This window comes from Scleropages formosus, chromosome 10 (assembly GCF_900964775.1).
Source record: "Scleropages formosus chromosome 10, fSclFor1.1, whole genome shotgun sequence".
NCBI lineage: Eukaryota > Metazoa > Chordata > Actinopteri > Osteoglossiformes > Osteoglossidae > Scleropages > Scleropages formosus.
Genome location: NC_041815.1, coordinates 12,842,885 through 12,856,027, shown reverse-complemented (window position 1 = coordinate 12,856,027; position 13,143 = coordinate 12,842,885). Strand labels below are relative to the sequence as shown.

The 13,143-nt window shown below is 42.4% G+C and overlaps 1 long non-coding RNA gene across 1 annotated transcript; it reads left to right on the top strand.

Moving 5' to 3' along the window:
* The first annotated feature begins 4,911 nt into the window (after positions 1-4,911).
* On the top strand, positions 4,912-8,468 carry LOC108932071 (uncharacterized). The gene is made up of 3 exons (XR_001965968.2): positions 4,912-5,056; positions 7,484-7,705; positions 8,433-8,468. It is a non-coding gene; the product is annotated as an uncharacterized LOC108932071 (long non-coding RNA).
* The last annotated feature ends 4,675 nt before the right edge of the window (positions 8,469-13,143 follow it).

The following is a 13,143-nucleotide window of genomic DNA, read 5'->3' as shown; positions in this document are numbered from 1 at the left end:
TAATCAATTTTTATAAGATTTTAAATAATGGTGTGAGACTCAATTAATGATCAAATTGAAAACAATAATGCAGTTAACCTTAAGGATGTAGAGTTGATTTAAGTACATAACAAAAGAAATACACACACACACTGCTTGTCCCGAATGGGGTTGCGGTGAACCAGAGCCTAACCCGGCAACACAGGCCGCAAGGCTGGAGGGGGAGGGGACCCGAGGGGACCCACCCAGGATGGAACGCCAGTCTGTTGCAAGGGACCCCAAGCAGGACTTGAACCCCAGACCCACCAGAGAACAGGCATAGGCCAAACCCACTGCGCCCCCCCAAGACATAATAAACTAAAATTCTTTGCAGAGTCCAAGGCCACACCAATGTACGCAAGACCCTAAGGAGGGAGTTTTAACTCAGATTGTCACAATTCAGTGCCAAAATCCTGACAAGTTAGAAGCATTCATCTAAGGTCCCAGATAAAACTCCTGTACAGTCACATGTACAGAATAGTTTCAGGTCTATTATGGCCCAGAGACCCTCAAAACTGTTTTATTTTTTGTTTTTTTTTACCTTAAATATACTGTATTTACAAGATGGAAATGTACGACTACCACAGTAGCCAGAATTTAATATATACCTTGTTTCCACTGCTACAAAAATTGTCCACAAAAACAAGTTTATTATAATCTTTACAGTGATGTTGATTAAAGGAAAAATGCTGAAATTTTTCTTTAAGAATTTCAACTACAACAATGATCAGTTTAAGGATAAAATTTGCATTGGCTACATGCTTTTCTCCAAAGCAACTTAATATGAATACCATTGTAGTATTAACTGACACCTTTTCACCCAAGGTGACTTACAATGGCAGAAACGCTATAGTGCACCACAGTCGATCACTTCTCTCTCGCACACACACTATGGGCAATTCAGAGTGACGAATTCACTTGAAACACAAGTCTTTGTACTGGAGGAGGAAACCTATGTGAACATGCCAATTCCATAAGGACTATGCATGGATCGAACCTACAGCACATCCTTTCGCGCCACCCAGGTGCCGTAAGACAACAGCGCTACTCACGGCACCACTACAAACTATTCCGTGTACTATTCTATAAAGCATAGAATAGCAAGGGGCTTGCTGGCAATTTAAAAAGCAACGAAAAAGGTTAGGAATGACTGGAATAGGCTTTTTATTTTGATATGAAAATAAAGAGACAATTTAAAGGCCTTGTGGATTCTGGGTTGTGAAATATCTCTAACACTTTGAGAAAAACCAAGAATTGCTTCAGAAAACTGGGGGTGCGGTGGTGCAACGGGCTTGGCCAGGTGGGTCTGGGGTTCGAGTTCCTGCGACGGACTGGTGTCCCATCCCGGCTGTCTCCCCGCCCCTCCCAGCTCCGCACCCTGTGTTGTTGCGCTAGACTCCAGCTCACTGTGACCCTGCTCAGGACAAGAAGTTTCCCACAGTGTGTTTGTGTTTCAGGAAAAATCCATGTTTTCAAATGTGATAAAGTTATCAAAATGTCACCAACATTTGTCCATTTGGGAGTGTCTCCTCTGAAAGCTGTCTGCGCTGTGCTTTTAGTAATTCTTCTACTTTGACCAAACCCTATTTAAAAAAACAGCGTGTGAAGGCGGACGTTTGGGGCGGTGCAACTGCTGGGTCCATCAATTCCTGTGCTATGATGACTTGGATGTTGTCATCAAAAATGTTTTTATCAGCGACTGTGTTTGAACAGCAGCCCAGAGTAAACACTCCATCGCCTGGACCCCGTCCCATGCTTACGCAACAGCGCACAGATACACATCGCGTTGAGTTTCAGTGCGTCCCTCACTCTCGCTGCCTGCAAAGAATGGTCATGAACCACTCTGCATGCAAACATCATTTATCAGCAGAGACAGAATTTGCCACTGCCATCAGGGTTAATTAAACCAAAACTGCGTTACAAACCCTGAAAGCTGTGTTCTTGGGAACAGACGTTCAGTCTTGTAGGGCATTTTAATCACCAACATTAGTGCTACGGGATCTGAATTGACTGCATCAGTGACCAAATGAAAAATCTGAACATGCTCCTAAGTAGAGGCAAATCGTTAAAGATGATGCTTACAAGCGATACGCACCTTGCACACATCCAAACTTCACTTATGTCTCAGTCTGATGTTGAAACAAATGTGGTCTGTTTGTGTTTAGCGGGTCTCATCGCACCCAGCCCCCCCAACCACTGTGTCTTATTGGGATGTTTTTCTATAAGACTGCTCTCCTGAGAGATGGCCACTTCCTGTTCTTCTGTCCCATTTATCGTGAGAGATCTATATTAAACACCACATTGCATCCCTCCCTGCGGGCACCTCTCTGCTGCCTGTCATCATCTCCTCTCTAATCATTTCTTTCTCTTCTCAGTGAAACTCTTGTACCTCCTCCCCTTTTTCCTTCTTTAACCATTTCTGTCTGTTAAATCCTGGTTTCCATTAAGCACATGGAAATTTCCAAATTTCTTCCCTTTCATCACGCTTTGCCTATTTCCATCCTGCAGTTTGCAATCCCAAAACAGTCTGAAAGCTTTTAACAGATTCAGTAATAATTCATTAATACGGTGGGAGGAGACCGATTTCATACATCCATCGCCTGCTGTTCGGGACACTGAGGCAAAAGCAATATTGTGAGAGTAGTTATAGGCGAAGCTTAGTTGCTTCTTCTGGGCGCTACAGTAATGGCACTAAAACCATAGGAATGTATTGAAGCTATAAGTTTGCAATCATGTTTATTTTTTTATTATTATTTATTTATTTTTTCGCACTAGTGGAAGCTGTTTGAAACGATGCCCTCCACTCCACTCCTGCTCTCACGATTTCCAAGCCTCCTTTTAATTTTCTCTCATTCTCTATTACTCCTTGGCGCCCTGGCATTTCCCTCATCTCCTCCCCTCTCTGCCACTGATCCTCCATGCTGCCCCGTGCCTCCTGTAGATCCTTCTCTGATATGTCAGCGCTCTGAAGACAGGAAATGAAACCCTTTTCCCCCCAACCACAGCTGCCTTTATCGGAGCTAGCCTGTTCCTCACTGCCAGTGCTCGGCTAATGAACTCATTTTGCGCACAGAGAATACCGTCTTATCTCCACAGACACCCACCCCCACCTTCCTCTGCACCCCATCCCCTCGCCGTGCTCCCTCATTCCCTCATCCACAGTCAATATTATTGTTTCCAGAATGCCGAGAACTTCCCCTATCTGCTTTTTCATTAAAGCCTCCAAGCTCAAAGAGATGGTGGAGAGGGAGATTGTGACTGAGTGGCAGGAGACAGGAGAGCAGGAGAGAGGGAGCACGATAAATAGAGAAAGAGAGAAGGGGTTATACCTCTGCTTCCTTCTCTACACGTGTGCGCTTTAGTTGGACAACTTGACCAGAGTAACACGTCCTTCCACCACGTGGATAGACCGTGATAATGGGCGGACACAAGAATTAATACTGCACAATGTAAAACAGATGAGAAAGAAAGAAAGAAAGAAAAAAAGACTTTCATTTACTGGAAAAATAAACTGTTTTTATCTCAAAGTCCGTCTACAGTAAGGCTCAACAAACCTTGCAAAAAATCCCAAAGAGATTAATTTTAAATGCACTAATCTTATTTTACTATGGACTTCTATGCCAGTTTGAGAAGCGTCTTTTTTGCATGTGGCGCCACCTAGCGATAGGGCTGTGATAACGCGGTACCTGAACGCGCCACTGAGAGGATCGCTGCTGATTGTGTTCAAGTTGCGGACAGAATAACATGGCGAACATTTAAGTTCAAATTTATTGTCATAGGTACAAGTACCATGTACAAGTATCATGAAATTTTTCCTGAATGCTTCTCCACAGACCATGGACAAGGACAGAGACAATAGAAATACTGCACAAACAAAACAATGACAATGACAGTGAGCAGTGCAACAGCAATAGCAATAAATAATGGTAACAGTAATAACAATAATAGCAGTTGACAGCCTGAGAACTCAGAATGAGAGAATGAGAATGCTTAAGTGACAGTGTAATTTACCAATGTGCTTGGAAGGAGCAGTCCAACTCTAGCTACTAAAAGCGGCACATTGGTTAGTGTTGTATACTCTTACAGCACTGGGGTAAAAGCTGTTCCTGTACCTAGCAGTGCGGGTTCGAATAGACCCGAGCCGCTTTGAAGATGGCAGAGAAAAATGCCCGTGCAGGCCAGGGTGACTGTGATCTTTCATGATGCGCATCGTCTTTCTGAGGCACCGTGTGCTGTAGGTGTCCTCGACTGCTGGTAGCTGTGTGCCCATGATGATTCCCTGAGGAATCATTTTATTGGTTTATTCATTTTATAAGTTTACATTTATTCGTTTAGCTGACACCAAGTCCAAAGCGAATTACGATGTTAAGATACTTACAATTCTTTTTCCCACTTATACAGCTGCATAATTTAACTGACGCAATTTTTAGGTAAGACAGAGGGATTCGAAACCTGCGGCCTTTTTGAGTCTGAAGGCAGCAGCTCAAACTCAAAGCACTTCGTGTCATGCATTGGTTTCAGTCTAAGATGGTCATTCGAAGAAAATCACCAAGTTGTACAGGTTTTTACTGTAGGAAACAAACGAGTTAAACTCTGATATGTTTATAGCGCGTAACGGTCACTAGCCTAGCAGAACGCCACAGAGGAAACGAGTTAATGAGCTCCTCGGAAAGAGTTACGAATGCGAATAAGTTATAATGGGTTAACTTGTTTACGAGTTTATGTTAGCGTGTTACTGATAAGCAAACGCCTCTAATGGGTTTATGTTAATAAGATAAAGCTGCTAACAAAGCAGCGTTCGGGAGTTCGCAAGTTGATGGCTCATCCCGGTCATGTGTCCCGGGGACTCGTGGCCTTTGCCGCGTCAGTGCGATTTCCTGCTCTTTGGGTTGCGTTCCCTGACGCCAGCAGCCGTCTGCCAACACCGCACGAACTCCTCGATTGCGTGGCCCGTTCGGACGGACGGACGGACGCAGGCGAGGCGACATGGAAAGCGGGGCTTTGCTCGGTGGCAGTTTGCTCGGACAGCAGCAAGCGGGTGAGAACGAACGTCTCCGCGCGGTCTTTTATCAGCTGAGTTTTCTGAAAACTGCTGCTCGCGTTTACGGGCTCCGCAGGCTATTTGCTCTTCGTCATCATTAGCTACATACGGAAGGAATGTGTGTAATTTAATGCTACATCGCAGCTTTGTGCTTCACACTGCGATCATGTGTCCACCGGACTCACTACCTCCATCGCCCTCCTCCTGCTCGCCCTCGCCCTTGCCCTCATACTGGCGACCGCGGTCTACGCCCCACCTGGGTTTTTATCCAGGAGAGCCGGGGGGGTGGAGCAACTGTCTCCGACGGCCAATAGGATCTCGAGAACTTGTTGGCCGCGCGGCAACCTAGATGAGCAGTGGATTAGAAGGATATGAATTCATCGCGGCAACCGATAAATTCCGAGGGGAAAAGAATGGGAAAGAAAGGGGCGCTTCGTGGAAAAAGGCTCGTTGATCAGACCTGCCAGTGCGATAAACACAAATGGCTAAGTGACTCATCCATCACTTGCCCCACCAAAAAATCCCGGGTGATGCACTGCAGTACATCATTTTGTTGGCTAACCTTTCCTTTACAGTCTTTTTTTTTTTTTTTTTTTTTCCCCCCCCAAGTATTGACATCTGTTAAACCTTCTGTTGTGTTGAACTGAAACCTGTCCCAGAATCAGTGGGGGCATGGGGTAGGTACACCATGAACAGGACACAGACACAAAGAAAGGGCAGTTTAGTGTCACCGATTCCCCTGAACTGTATTTCTTGGGAGTGTGGGAGGAAACCAGAGCACCCAGTGGAAACCTACGTAGACACAGGGAGAACATGCAAACTCCACAGACTGAGGGAGGATTGAACGCCTCCTGTCGTTTTCTTGTCAAATTTGAGCAGTTGAATGTATGTTTTATTTCATACTTGTGGTTTCTTTCACCTGGTTTGCATAAGGCTACATGACATCAACCTTTCTATCTGAACACACAAAACTAATAATCACCAGTTTTAATTTCATATAGTTTTATTCAATTTTTGAACACGCATGGTGTTTCTGGCCGGCCAAGGGAAATAAATGTGTGGGTCTGGATAAAGAGTGAGTATTAAATGCAGAATTCAGCAGTACATGCACACCTACAAAGCTACAACTGCAAGTCTGTCCCCATGTTCCTGTACATCTTGGGCTAGTCTTATTTTGGCTGCAGTAAAGACCAGAGGAACTCAAAATCATGTTGACTATCACAGACTGATTTGAGTGAAACTTTAGCCAAATGCGCTTGTTTTAAATTTTGTAATGTCACATCAGTAGTGTGTAAATTGTGCTTGTTTTACTGAAAAACAAGCGGTATAAATTCAGGTAAAGAGGTGCACAGACCATAAATCCCAGGAAGTGCAGAACTTGTGATGACTAGAAATGAAGTTGATTAGAAGGTGTAAAACATTAGTTATTGATGTTTTATACTTGCTTTGTAAACAGTTATAATGCTCTGTCCAATTTTAAATGGGAACATTAAAAATAGAAAATTGTCTAACAGTGCGAGTGTTAAATGTATATCCTGCTCATGCAAATGTTCTTTGATTTGTCTGCATGCTTGCTGCACTCTCACTCGCTGTTAACTGCTTTCTGTGGTCTGGAGCCTATCCCAGAAGCATAGGACACAAGGCTAATCAGGGTACATCTATGCACAGAATGCCAGTCCACGGGCGCATTGCCCCCACACACGCAGTAAAAATCATAGGCAGTTTAGAAAGCAATATATTTTGCAATTCTTGCCTTATTGAACATGAAAATATTTTACTGGTTTTAGCCACCCCCATCTTGTTCTAGAAGTGTGCGGTCTGTAAATCGGAGGAATTTGTCCATATACCTTACGCCCTGAGTTGCCGGGTAGGCTCCGGTTCCCCGTGACCCCGTATGGGACAAGCGGTTCTGGGGGGGAAAAAAAAAAAAAACCTCTGCACAAGGTGCACGTCAGTCCTGCTGTATATAAGCACTGTGACCCAGCAAGGACAGACAGATGTTTGTGTTGTGGTCCAGATGCTGTGTCCACAGAGGCTTAGCTTCCAAACCTATGATGTGTCAAACCTATCAGACACAGAAGTGCTGTAATTCCTAGCTCAGTCTAATTATAGTACAGCCTTGATAAGAGCACAGAAAAACAAACATAATAAAGTCAAAGTAACAAAGGCTGTATGCATGCAGTGTACATCATTAGGCCTTACAAAGATGCATTTTTTTTTTTTTTTTTTTTTTCCAGCTCTCCATGTTGACCAACAGAAACCCACATTTGGGCTTGTTTTTGAGGTTTCAGCAAATTGTGACAGTTTGAAAAGACAAGGACATGTGAAAGGGATTTTGCTTCCTAGCTACTGAAGATGAAATGTGTGTTTAAGCCCTTTACCCAGCAGAGTAATTTGCCTATTCTGTCCACATCTGTCTCCTAGGTGCTCTGTAAAGGCACCCCCTCCTGCAGTGGGCATGCAACTCTGCACAGACCATTGTAGTCACGGTGCTTGCTCTGCTGGGTCATCCCAGGTACTGCACACACGGCCCAAACGCCTGGGGTGCGTCGTGTGGAACTGCAGGAAGGGGCCGTCACGCAGCAGGCTCCTTTCTCTGTGTACAGCAGCACCTTGGGGCTGTTGCAGCATTGAAACACCCCAGAGGTTAGAGGTTTACTATGACATATAAGCCGTTCCATCAAAGGTATAAGCAGCAGTGGGTTTTTGCAGTTCCAAACCCCGTATTTTTAAGTGGAGTGATGTTTGCCTGAACTGCTTCTCAGAGTACCACAGGACCAAATGCAGGTCTGTCAAATAAGAACTCGCCCTCTTTTCAGTCACCAGATTTTCCATGGGGTTATCATCAGCCTGAATGGTACAAGGATCACAGGAATTCAAGATGATGCTCTAACAAAAGAGCAGTGTAGTTATTAAAGTGACAGTAATTACTCGCTCAGTTGCCTGAACGTCCAGTGGCTGAAAGCTATGATTTAAAATCGGATTACTTCAACAAATCTACAGTAAGTTTACCTCCCAACCAGTCATTTCAACTGGGCACCTGTGGATTCTGCTTTTCCTGGCTGTTCTGTTATACTGCCTGTAGGGGGCAGCATTCACACCATTGTCGACATTGTCTCCACCAATGGGAAAGCTTGGCTAAAGGCATTGGCTGTCCTTTGACAAAACACAAACAGTACATAGCAAATTAAATTGAGTATTTGTATATGACTGCAAAATACTAATGAGGTAAAACACCCATTACACTTGTACCTCAACTTACGAAAGCAATGTGGACCAGAAGTTTGTTCTTAACGTGGAATTGTTTGTAAATTTACCCACTACGTCATAATTACACACACAAACACTGTCTGAAACCGCTTGTCCCATCTAGGGTCGCGGGGAACCGCAGCCAACCCGGCAACACAGGGCATAAGGCCGGAGGGGGAGGGGACACACCCAGGACGGGACGCCAGTCCATCGCAAGGCACCACCAGCGGAACTCGAACCCCAGACCCACCGGAGAGCAGGACTGTGGTCTAACCCACTGCACCACCGCACCCCCATACATCATAATCCAATAAAATCTTAATAATTCGCCTTTCTCCCTCAATGTATGCATGGGTTAGGATCTGTTAAAAAGTCACATAAAGTTAAAATGATCTAAAAGTAGATAGAAACACATTTATTGCATTTTCATTAACAGCTCATGCAATGCAGTCTGTATCTCTGTACAGTAGGCTACTGGAGACATTGGGTGTGTGACAGGATACACAGTGGAGGAGATACCAGTGTATTTTACTAACTTTCAAGTTTGCTTTTAACTCGCTGGGAAACAAACAAAAAAAAACAGTTGTCACATCCACAACTTCACATTCAGTACTGAGCTTTGTGTTACTCCACCAATTACCAGAGTGGGCTAGAGAAAGCAGAGTAAGCTGCACTGTAACGTTATTTATTGAACAATGTATAGTGAAGTGTTTCATTAAACACCTACCATGTGCCTCATGGTAAACTGACAAACCTGGCCAGCACTGCATTATATAAATACTTTTTCATCATCTGGTTGACTAAAGTTTGTAGTAAAACCAGGGTTATAGTAAAAGTGTACATCTGATTATTTGCTCAGTAGCACTTGGATATAGCAATAATATATTTTTTAAATATGCTGTAAAAATTTGTCGTGTAAACAGAGCTCTACCTGGAAACTCCTCCCTCTAGTGTAGCTTTTCTGAGTGCGTTTTGTTGCCCCTAATGGTGGAAATTGGAACTGCAGGACGTTTTTGCCTCCACTACAGACAATTCTAGAAAATAGACTAGTAAAGAAAATGGAATTAATTTATTATTAGTACGCGAACAAACATGCACACTTGGAAACGTTTGTATCTTTGAACATCATAGGTCGGATGTTCATAACACAAGCTGCAAGTGCATTTCTTCTTCCTCTAAATATTGCTCTCATTGCAACAGGTGCCATAGGGCTTCCTCAGCATGGCCTCAGGTACAATGTACCCATGTAACAGAATTCAGCATGTGCATCATCGGGCCTAAACTCTGGTAAACATGAAAGACAAAACTGATGCTGAACATAAAATAATTACAATTTTTTTTACTTACCTGATACAGTTCTCAAAAGAGATTTACAGTGTGAGGTTTCATACTAAGCTACTTGCAGTTATTTACCCATTTATACATCTGGGTAATTTCTACTGGAGCAATTCAGGGAAAGTACTTTTCTCAAGAGAATGACAGCAGTAGGTGGAGTTTACATACAGATTTTGTTTACAAGGAAAAAGTCTTAACCACTAAACCTCAGTGAGTTCTGTTCATCTGAAACACAGAGGTGTCCTTCAGCGAATCGCTTAGCTAATGCTTTAACCCAGCACGTTGTGCATAAAATCTTTTGGATTAGACGCCTTCCTGTGGTGTGAGGTTTTGGACACAATTCAGCTTCCTCACTCGCAGTTCACGTGCTGCTCTGCGGTACCTGAAACCCTTGGTATGAGGGTTCGTGGGTGGCTAAGGGATCAACTAGATGAGGTGGGATTAAACAGCAAAGCAGTGCGTAAATCTCTCAACACAGAAGCCAGGTGAATTCTGTGTGAGAACTAATGCCCTGTAATCTGATGGTGCTTCAGCTGTGTCAGATGAATGACTTTCTGACAGTGAGTCTGTGGTTATGTATATTTAGTAGGTCAGGATATGAACTTTGGAGGTGTAAAAAAAAAAAAAAAAAAATGTGTGAAGGATGTTAAAAATCAATGAAATTGAAATGAAATGAAATTGTGACAGCTATCCATGTGTTAAATTGAGTTTCTAAGACTAATACATTGCTATTTTTTTTCTGTACATCTACTCATCCTTCCCCATCCCTCCATCTTTTACCAAGCCAGGAAGAGGAAGATAAGCTGTAATTAAAAGCTGGACAAGCTTCGCTGCTGCTGTCTGCCGTGATGATAAATCCTGACCGCTATCATCCTCCCTGTAATCCTAATCTCATCTTCCTCTGCTCTCTGACTGACAGTAATCCACACAGAAGAGAGGCAAGTGGAGTCAATGAGATTTTCTCATGGAGAAGCACATGTAGATATGTGAATAGAAATGTATGTGCTGGTTCCTCAACTGATGAACACAACTGGGACTGAAAGTCGATGCTTAACCTGATTTGTCTGTAAATACAATGTCATTTTTACCACTAGATCACAATTAGTAAAAGTTTAGTAATACAGGCATCCCTCGATTTAAGAACCTTGATCAAGGGTACTACGGCTGGAGATGGGACACAAACCTGTGTCCTCTTACAATTATTGTAAGTAGCTATATATCTAAGTATCTACATAGTAGGATAAAATTGTGTTCTGTACTTTTCTTAAATTTTCCCTTGAGTATTTACTCCACGTTTCTTGTGTCGAATGACTGATAATAGATAACTGGGATGGGAGTTTTGTTGTGCTGAATCACCTGTGTGGGGTTGAGTGTGTGTGATGTGGTTGTATTTTCTGTTACTTTTTAGGATTGTGCAGAGCACAGTTATTGAAATAAAGATGACTGAATTGAGAATAAATCCAGACTGTAGCCAGGGGGTTCAGGGTGTTAATCCCAAATTCAGAGAAATACGCTCACTACCTAAAGATTTGTATAAAAATATGTTTACAAGCACCATTTTACCATTTTGTTTATGATATAAACCATATTGGTTTGCCAGTCTCCATGAACATGCGCTTTGATTTGCTCTGCTCCACTATCCAGTGGTCATCCTCATGTGTTCTTGCTATTGTGCCATGCAATGTCTCTGTTGGCCAGTAGAGGACAGCACTTCCACATCTTGCCCCTTTGACCTTAAAGCTGGAGGATGACAGAAGTTTGGCTGGAAAACTGGGTTACAAGTATGATGGATGGCTTTAGTTGCAGAGGTCAGGGATGGGTGCAGTGTTTGTAATCATTTATTACAGTAAGACCATTCTTTATTTCAGTACAAGCTGAAAGCATCTTTTGTTCTTTCTTAGACTAAGACCAACCATTTCTACCATGTAAAGTTAAGCAGGAAACAATATCCTGAATATCTATAGGGATTAAGCATTAAATGTCAACACAGTGATTACTGCATAATTATAAACTGAATTTGCAAAGAGAGAACATGTCTTTAAAATCTTGGATTTAAACAACTCCTCGCATACATGTACCCTTCAAATTATACTCAGTGTTATTTTAGTTTGATTTATTTGGTCTGTGCCTCACAGCCTAATTAATTTGCCTGTACTTCATCCTTCAGTGGAATCCAGTCTTCTGTCTTGATAGTCCATTATATTGTTTTCAGCAGAATTCAGAAAATGGATAACTGCAGACCTGACCTACCATATGAGCTCATCAGAAATCTCAACTTTGGCCATATCCTCTACAGGACACACTTGTATGATGTGGCACCGGTTCATTGCTAAGTACTGGTGTTTGCGTGCCTGTCATAGTGGGAAACAGGAAGACCTCTCTTTGTAAATACAATAAGCACAGCGGGGGGCGTTGAGCTGGTGAGGTTCTGCAACTAAAACCTGAAGACCGCAGCAGTTTCACAGAGCCTTGTGGTGAGCTGCTGTAGATCACAAGTCAGACCATAACATTCAGCCTTGAGAAAGATACAGTGCAGCTTGAAAATTTGTGAATGCTATAGAGATGATCATCCTTCTTGCATAAAATATTAAAATCACAAGAAGCCATATAGAAGGAATAAATGACTACGATTTCCTTTAAACCAACACATGGGATTGGTATTTACACACCTATTAGTCACATAAGACAGACTGCTTTTCATTAAATAACCATTTTGTGGTAAAACGAATTAACATACAGGGTTCACATACTTTCAAGCAGCTCTGGAAGTAAAAAAACAACAATTTTATATATTAATCAGAATATGTGGAAGCTCATATAGTTAATTTGCGTGTTGCATTTGATTCCATTTCTCTTTTGCTTACTAAAAATGGTTGGTAGTAAAAATGAAGTGGAAGTGTAGAGAAGGGGAGGTTGTGCTGTTGGGGAAGTGACATCTGAACCAACATGCGACATCTGAACCGTGTCACATTTCCTGCTCACGAAGGTGACTGGTGTACTCTGACAAAGTGTTGCTCTGCTTCTTAATATGACCATACTGGAAAGTTTGGTCTGCAAACGTTGACAAGTGCTTAGTCAAGCTGTTTAATTCATACGTATATTGAGAAGCACCAAGCAAGCATTTTTCTTTCTGTTTTGTCAAATTTAAATGAGCTTTTGAAAAGTTTAACTTTTTTCTTACGTCTTCCTTTCTGCCACTGACAAAACTATTCCACTGACTTGTAGCCTACTTTTTTCAGCAATTTTTTTTGTAAGGCGAAGGAATAACATCTATAGGAATTTGAAAGGTTTTCACTGAGCAGATTTTGCTAACTGGATCTGCCCAGAACTGTTACAACTATCTATTTCCACCAAAATCAAATGTGACTATACGACTGAAACTTAAAAAATGTAAAACTAACTTACAAGAACACAAAAGGGCATGTTAGATTTTAAAAAGATTCCACGAAAATGTATTTGTTCGAACGTTTACGAGGAATTTATGTAAGAGCAGAAGTTAC